The sequence below is a fragment of the Lontra canadensis genome, unplaced genomic scaffold, assembly GCF_010015895.1.
Source record: "Lontra canadensis isolate GAN:19392208 unplaced genomic scaffold, GSC_riverotter_1.0 scaffold304, whole genome shotgun sequence".
Taxonomy (NCBI): domain Eukaryota; kingdom Metazoa; phylum Chordata; class Mammalia; order Carnivora; family Mustelidae; genus Lontra; species Lontra canadensis.
Window position 1 is genome coordinate 148,093 of NW_022631298.1, and position 6,512 is coordinate 154,604.

The 6,512-nt window shown below is 37.5% G+C and overlaps 1 non-coding gene across 1 annotated transcript; it reads left to right on the forward strand.

Moving 5' to 3' along the window:
• Positions 1 to 1,808: 1,808 nt before the first annotated feature.
• Positions 1,809 to 1,881, forward strand: TRNAK-CUU. Its single transcript has one exon. It is a non-coding gene; the product is annotated as a tRNA-Lys (tRNA).
• Positions 1,882 to 6,512: the final 4,631 nt, after the last annotated feature.

Below are 6,512 nucleotides of genomic sequence, written 5' to 3' on the forward strand. Positions count from 1 at the left end.
GCCTAGCCCCAAACCTGGCACATAGTAAATACCTAAGAAAATGGTCACAAAAAGTAGTGTATTAAAAAAGGCATTCTCACTTCTAGAGTAATCACTCATCAGGGACCCTCCAAAGATAGCCAAATAATAAGTAAGCAAAACCATGGAGGAGACCGATGGCCCTGATATTAACTAGAGAAACAGTTTGGTTAATTAATTCACATCCTGGCGGTAGCACCTGTTTTTCTTCCATAAATTCCAAGAGGAGGGAAGGTGGGGAGTGACTGGTGGTAGATTAAGGATCAGTACCAGTTTGGGACGAGGGTGGTGATCTTTTGAGTGTAAACTCATTATCCCTAACCTTTTGCACCATATCCTTAAGGTGACTCGCCATTACCCAGAGTTTATTTTGGATACAAATGACTCAAGGCTGTTACTCCATTGGGCATTCTGTGAGTTTCAATCAAAGTTTTCATGTGGAAGACAGGCCCTGGGCATCTATAGGTGTGACTTATATCTGCTCACCCACCATCTTTTTTAAGCACTCTTGTCCCTGAATCCAGAAAGCCATGGATTCTACAACAGGTTCCACTTCCCAAGACTTTTTAAACTCTTTGAAGGTCAACTTCTACTTTTCAAATACCTTCCAATTATTCTGGAATGGGTGACAACACTCTCTCTTTTCAGGATTGTGTTTACATGCCTAGAGGTTCCTGAAGAGACTTTGCTATTGCTTATTTTATACCTGATGACATTACTTCTGGTAATATAAAGAAAAAAACTTATTTTAAAATGCATGTTTGCAAATCATGGCCATTTTGTAATCTATGGTGTGTTTAAGAATCATTCATACCACGTGGCACCAGAGCAGGAAGTTTCTTGATGTTGTCTATTTCCCTGAAAGACACAAAACCCACCAAATCTTGCCTCAGTGATCACACTGTGGGATATCTGACTCTAGAATAGAGTAATAAGATCACGCCAGGTCTGGGTGACTGGATTAAGATTTAGGAAACCCGGTTCTTCATTCTCTCCACCCACATCTTGTAGCTTTGGAGAAGGGAGTTTCCAGAAGCCTTGTCACAACATATGACACTGACTGCTCATCATAGACCATGAAAGCTAAGGAAATAAACAACTTGATAAGAGCTTCAGACGAACTGGTTCGGACTAACAAAGTTGCCCACCAATAATGCTCAAACACGTAGTCCTCATGAATACAAATGTTAGAGCCAATATTTCTGACATTTCAGGAGCCTGGGAAATGCCAGTGGCTTTCAACTGTCTGAGGCAGAGCTTCCTCTGAGGAAGTGCTCCTGAAGTGACAAGTGTTTTCTTTTCCACGGCTTGAAGGTCAAACCAAATCACTTCTTCCTCAAATAGATCTCACTTTCACAGTCTCATAAAATGGCCGAGTTAAAATATGTCTTGGTTGATGAAGTCAGTTGAGGGTGTGAAGCTGACTCAGGCTTACCCAAGTTCCCCTGTTTATTTAAATAAGATCTGACCTTAAAATAGCAACTCTTTGAAATAAGGCTCAGTACTGACTCCTGAGAAGCTCCTATAGCCTCCCTTCTCACTTTTCTATTCCAGGGATCACTGCTTAGAAAGTCTATGATGATATATCCTTTGTGTCTGATATTTTCATTTTCACTGATGAACATTATTATGCCACATAAAATTCTAAAATTCATGAGGGCTAATGAGAATACCTTAAGTCCTTTTGCTCCCTGAGAGGATGTTATGGCAGATTTTTTTTTTCTCAGTTGAAGGATTTTATTTTTAAAAAGTCATTTCAAAAAAAAAAAAAAGTTATTTCATTGAGGGGTGCCTGGCTGGCTCAGTTGGTAGAGCATGTGACTCTTGTTCTCAAGGTCATGAGTTCAAGCCCCACGTTGGGCGTAGAGCTTACTTTAAAAAGAAAGAAAGAAAGAATGAAAAAAAGCAAGAAAGAAAAAAGAGAGGGAGGAATGTTTTATTGAGGTATAACTGATATACAATGTCCTATTAGTTTCAGATGTACATCATGGTGATTTGATATTTTTATGCATTACAGAATTATCTCCATGATGAGTCTAGTTACCATCTGTCACCGTACAAAGTTATTACAATATTGTTGCTATGTTCCTTATGCTGTACTTCCCATGACTTATTTACTTTATAAAGTGGAAGTTTGTACCTCTTAATCCTTTTCACCTATTTTGCCCATCCCCCAACCCCTCCTTCCTCTGGTAACCAACAGTTTGTTTCCTGTATCTATGAGTGTTTGTTTTGTTTGTTCATGGGTTGTGTTTTTCACTCTACATACGAGTGAAATCATATGGTATTTGTCTTTCTCTGTTTTGTTCCAATTAGCATAATATCCTCTAGGTCCATCTATGCTGAAGCAAATGGCAAGATTTCAAAATTCTTTCTACTGCTCAGTAATATTCCATTGTCTATGTATATGACATTTTCTTTATCCATTCACCTATTGATGGACACCTAGGTTGTTTCCATGTGTTGGTTATTGTAAATAATGCTGCAATAAATATAGAGGGCCATATATCTCTCTGAATTAGTGCTTTTGTTTTCTTCAGGTAAGTACCCAGAAGTGGAACTGCTAGATCCTATGGTAGTTCTATTTTTAATTTTTTGAGGAACCTCTACATTGTTTTCCAGAGTGGCTGCACCAATTTATATTCTTACCAACAGTGTACAAGGATTCCCTTTTCTCCACACCCTCCAACACCTGGGTTGTTTCTGGGGTTTATTTGTCTTTTTTTTTTTTTTCATAATAGCCAAGCTGACAGGTTTGTAAGTGGTTTTTCACTGTGGCTTTGATTTACATTTGCCTGGTGATTAGTGATGTTGAACATCTTTTTATGTACTGTTGGCGACCAGTATCTTCTTTGGAAAAATGTCTATTCAAGTCCTCTACCCATTTTTTAATCAGGTTGTTTGGTTTTCTTTTATATTAAGCTCTGTAAGCTCTTTATATATTTTGGATAGTAACCCCTTATCAGATGTATGATTTGCAAATATCTTCTCCCTCTCAAGAAGGTTGCCTTTTCGTTTTGTTGACGGTTCCCCTCACTGTGCAAAAGATTTTGAGTTTGCTGTAATCCCATTTATTTATTTTAGCTTTTGTTGTCCTTACCTGAGGGGACTTGTCCCCCAAAATATTGCTTATGTCAAAGAGTTTATTGCCTATGAGTTTTTTTTTTTTTTTGCTAGGTATACTATGGTTTCATGTCTTATGTTCAAGTCTTTAACCCATTTTGAATTAAGTTTTGTGTATGGTGAAGATAGAGGTCCAGTTTCGTTCTTTCACTTGTAGCTGTCCTCTTTTCCTGACCATTTACTGAAGAGGTTCTTTTCCCCTTTGCCTCCTTTGTCATAAATTAGTTGGCCATAAATGTGTGGGTTTATTTCTGGGCTCTCTATTCTATTCCATTGATCTGTGCATCTGTTCTCATGCCAGTCCTGTACTGTTTTGGTTACTATACCTTTGTAGTGCAGTTTGAAGCCAGCTCTGTTCTTCTTTCTCAGGATTGGTTTGGCTATTCAGGGTCTTTTGTGGTTCCGTACAGATTTTAGGACTCTTTGCTCTAGTTCTGTGAAGAATCCTGATTGTATTTTGATAGGGATTGCAATGAATCTATAGATTGCTTTATGTTTTAACAATATTAATTCTTCCAATCCATGAGCACAGTATATGTTTCCATTTATTTGTGTTGTCTTCGATTTCTTTCGTCATTGTCTTTTCATTATCAGAGTACGGATCTTTCACCTCCTTGATTAAATTTATCCCTAGGTATTTTATTCTTTTCAATGTAATCATAAATGGGATTGTTCTCTTAATTTCTCTTTCTGAAAGCTTGTTATTAGTGTATAGAAATGCAACTGATTTATGTCTGTTCCTTTTGTATCTTGCGACTGTACTGAATTTTATCTCCTGCAATGGGATACTTAGATATTGGTCTGCCTGAATATTTTTTGATTGATAGATATCTGAAGTACAAAACTTCTTCATTAAAGTTTTTCAGATAACAAGAATGCCATATTATTTTCTTGTCACTTTATGTCCTATGATCAAACCAATTTTGATCATTCTAACTATGCCATTATGCCATTGATTCTCAAACCTCTCTTAAAGTCCAATTGACTGCTATAATTTTCCACTTGAATGGTTCACAGAAGCCCCAAACTCAGTGAGACTAAAAGATAATTCAAACCTATTCTGCCTTCTGTCTCCATCTTAGTTAATGACACAATAACTGTCAATTTTCTTAAATTGGAGAGGCATTTATTCTCATGTTTCTGACATACTCATTCTTAGTGTGCAACTGATCGCTGTATACTGCAGATTCTCTTGCAGGAATATCTCCCAGATTAGTCTACATCCTCCCTGTCTGTGTCCAGAGACTCATATCCTTTCTTGGACAGCTTCAGCAGCCTCCTGCAGAGCCCTCTTACTACCTTCCTCTCCTAAAGAGTCCAGGACCCACATCTCATCATGTCCCTTCCTTGCCCTGAAACTTCAGGCTATGGGAAGATTTAAATTCAGACTCCTTGACTTAGTACTCACAGTTCTTCTTAGCCTGGCCTCAACCACCTCTGCAGCCTAATTTCCTGCCAAGTCACACACACTCCCCACCATCCCCTAGACTTTAACCATGATCAGCTTTTTACCAGTCTAAAAATAGGACTAACCCATTTTCCACACTTACCTTGGCTTGGCTCATCCCCTCTCTCTCAAATACCGCCTCCCTCCCATCTTGGCCTAGCCAAATGCTACTCATTCTTCAATACCCATCTCAAATGTATCCTCCCAAGAGAGGCCCAGTCCTTGATCTGCTCCCCAGTCCCACCCAAAGTTAATGACTCCACCCTCCACATTGCCTCAAGATTTTATTCACTTTATAACAATTGAACTTTCACCCACTATATGTGGGTGCCTTGCAAAAGATACCCTGTCTTGTAATTCATTTTGTCCTTGGTAGTCAATAGCATCTGACAAACATATTAGTGGATAGATGGATGGGTTGAATAGTAAAGTTTAAATGTAGGAGCGTGGGCAGGCATTGAAGAGAAGGTACCGTAAGAAAATGGAGAAAAGACAAAGGAAACAAGAAATCATGTCTCCTCATTCATATACTTCTAATCTTTTATTCACCTAACTCATCCTTTTTCCTTCAAACACAGTTATAATGAATATTGATGTCCCTAATAGTCCCATGTCCTTAAATACAATTTAAGAAGTTGGGAGATTAAATTTACTTTTCAACTCTGCTTACTAAATCTATGAAAAACATTTTTCTACAGTTTATTAGCAGAAATTTTATTGCCCCATAAAAATTTTATAGCAAACAAAAGTACTATGAGCAACTTCCTCTTCTAGTCAAGATGGAATAACAGGTAGAAGATTTATCCTCCCATCTTAAACAACTAAGGAATTGGACAAAATATATAAAACAATGGTTATCAAGGCCTTGGACAGCAGAAAAATAAAGATATTGATCTCTAAAAGGTAAGAAACAAGGAGGTGAGTCTTATGATTGCCCCTGCTTACTTCCTGGAGAAGCTGTCTAGGTCACAATGCAAGAAAGGGGAGATCAGGGAGGGGGCAGGAAACTCCTTGAGTTGAAATAAAAGAATTGAGAATCTGGGGAGCTTAAGGCAACTGGAGTTCACAGTGTATAGAAAAGAGAGCTGTACAAAGGAAAAATTCTTAACAGTCTGGAGATGGATGTGGGAAGGCAGGACTATAAGGAATGGGAGGGAAAGATTATAAAACGTCATTAGGAAACTTTTGAAGGTGATGAATATGTCCATTATCTTCATTGTGAAGATGGTTTCACATGGAAATACACAAGTGAAAACTTACCAAATTGTGTACTTTAAATATGTGCAGTATATTTAATGTGAATTATACCTCAAAAAAACTATTAAACATACAGGAATTATGATAGAAGTATGGTGTTTCTATAGATAATTCTTTTCTGTTCTGCTTCAAATCAATGATATATAATAAATAGTTCACATAGATGGCCATTCAGTCATTGATTTTAAAGGTTTTTAACTGAAGTGTAAATAACTCACTACATTAAAAAAACACTAAACATCCAATTGCTAAAAAAAAAAAAAATTACATGGCAAGGTAAAAACATAGGTAGTGAGACAAAAATAAACTGGAAGGGGGATGGAAAGTGAGCCACTTCTGTCCCAAAGAAAACCTTGGGCTAGAGGGAGCTACTCCTCCATGATCATCTCTCCACTCACAAGAATGAGCAAGGCCCCAAATCTGACTCAAGCTGGGTAATCTCTGAAAAAAAAAAAAAAAAAATCGGTGTTTTTCACAGATTTTTCTCTTTCATATGAATGGATAACCCAACTTTATAGACAAGCAGATTGAGAAGCCTGGCTAATTCCCCCAATCACAATTAGGGTTAGGGAAAAAAAAGAGAGAGATTAAAACCACATGAATATTTGATTTAATTTGCTAGATGAAGTACTTGAACTCATGTGAAATTTCCTTGTCTTGGAATAGC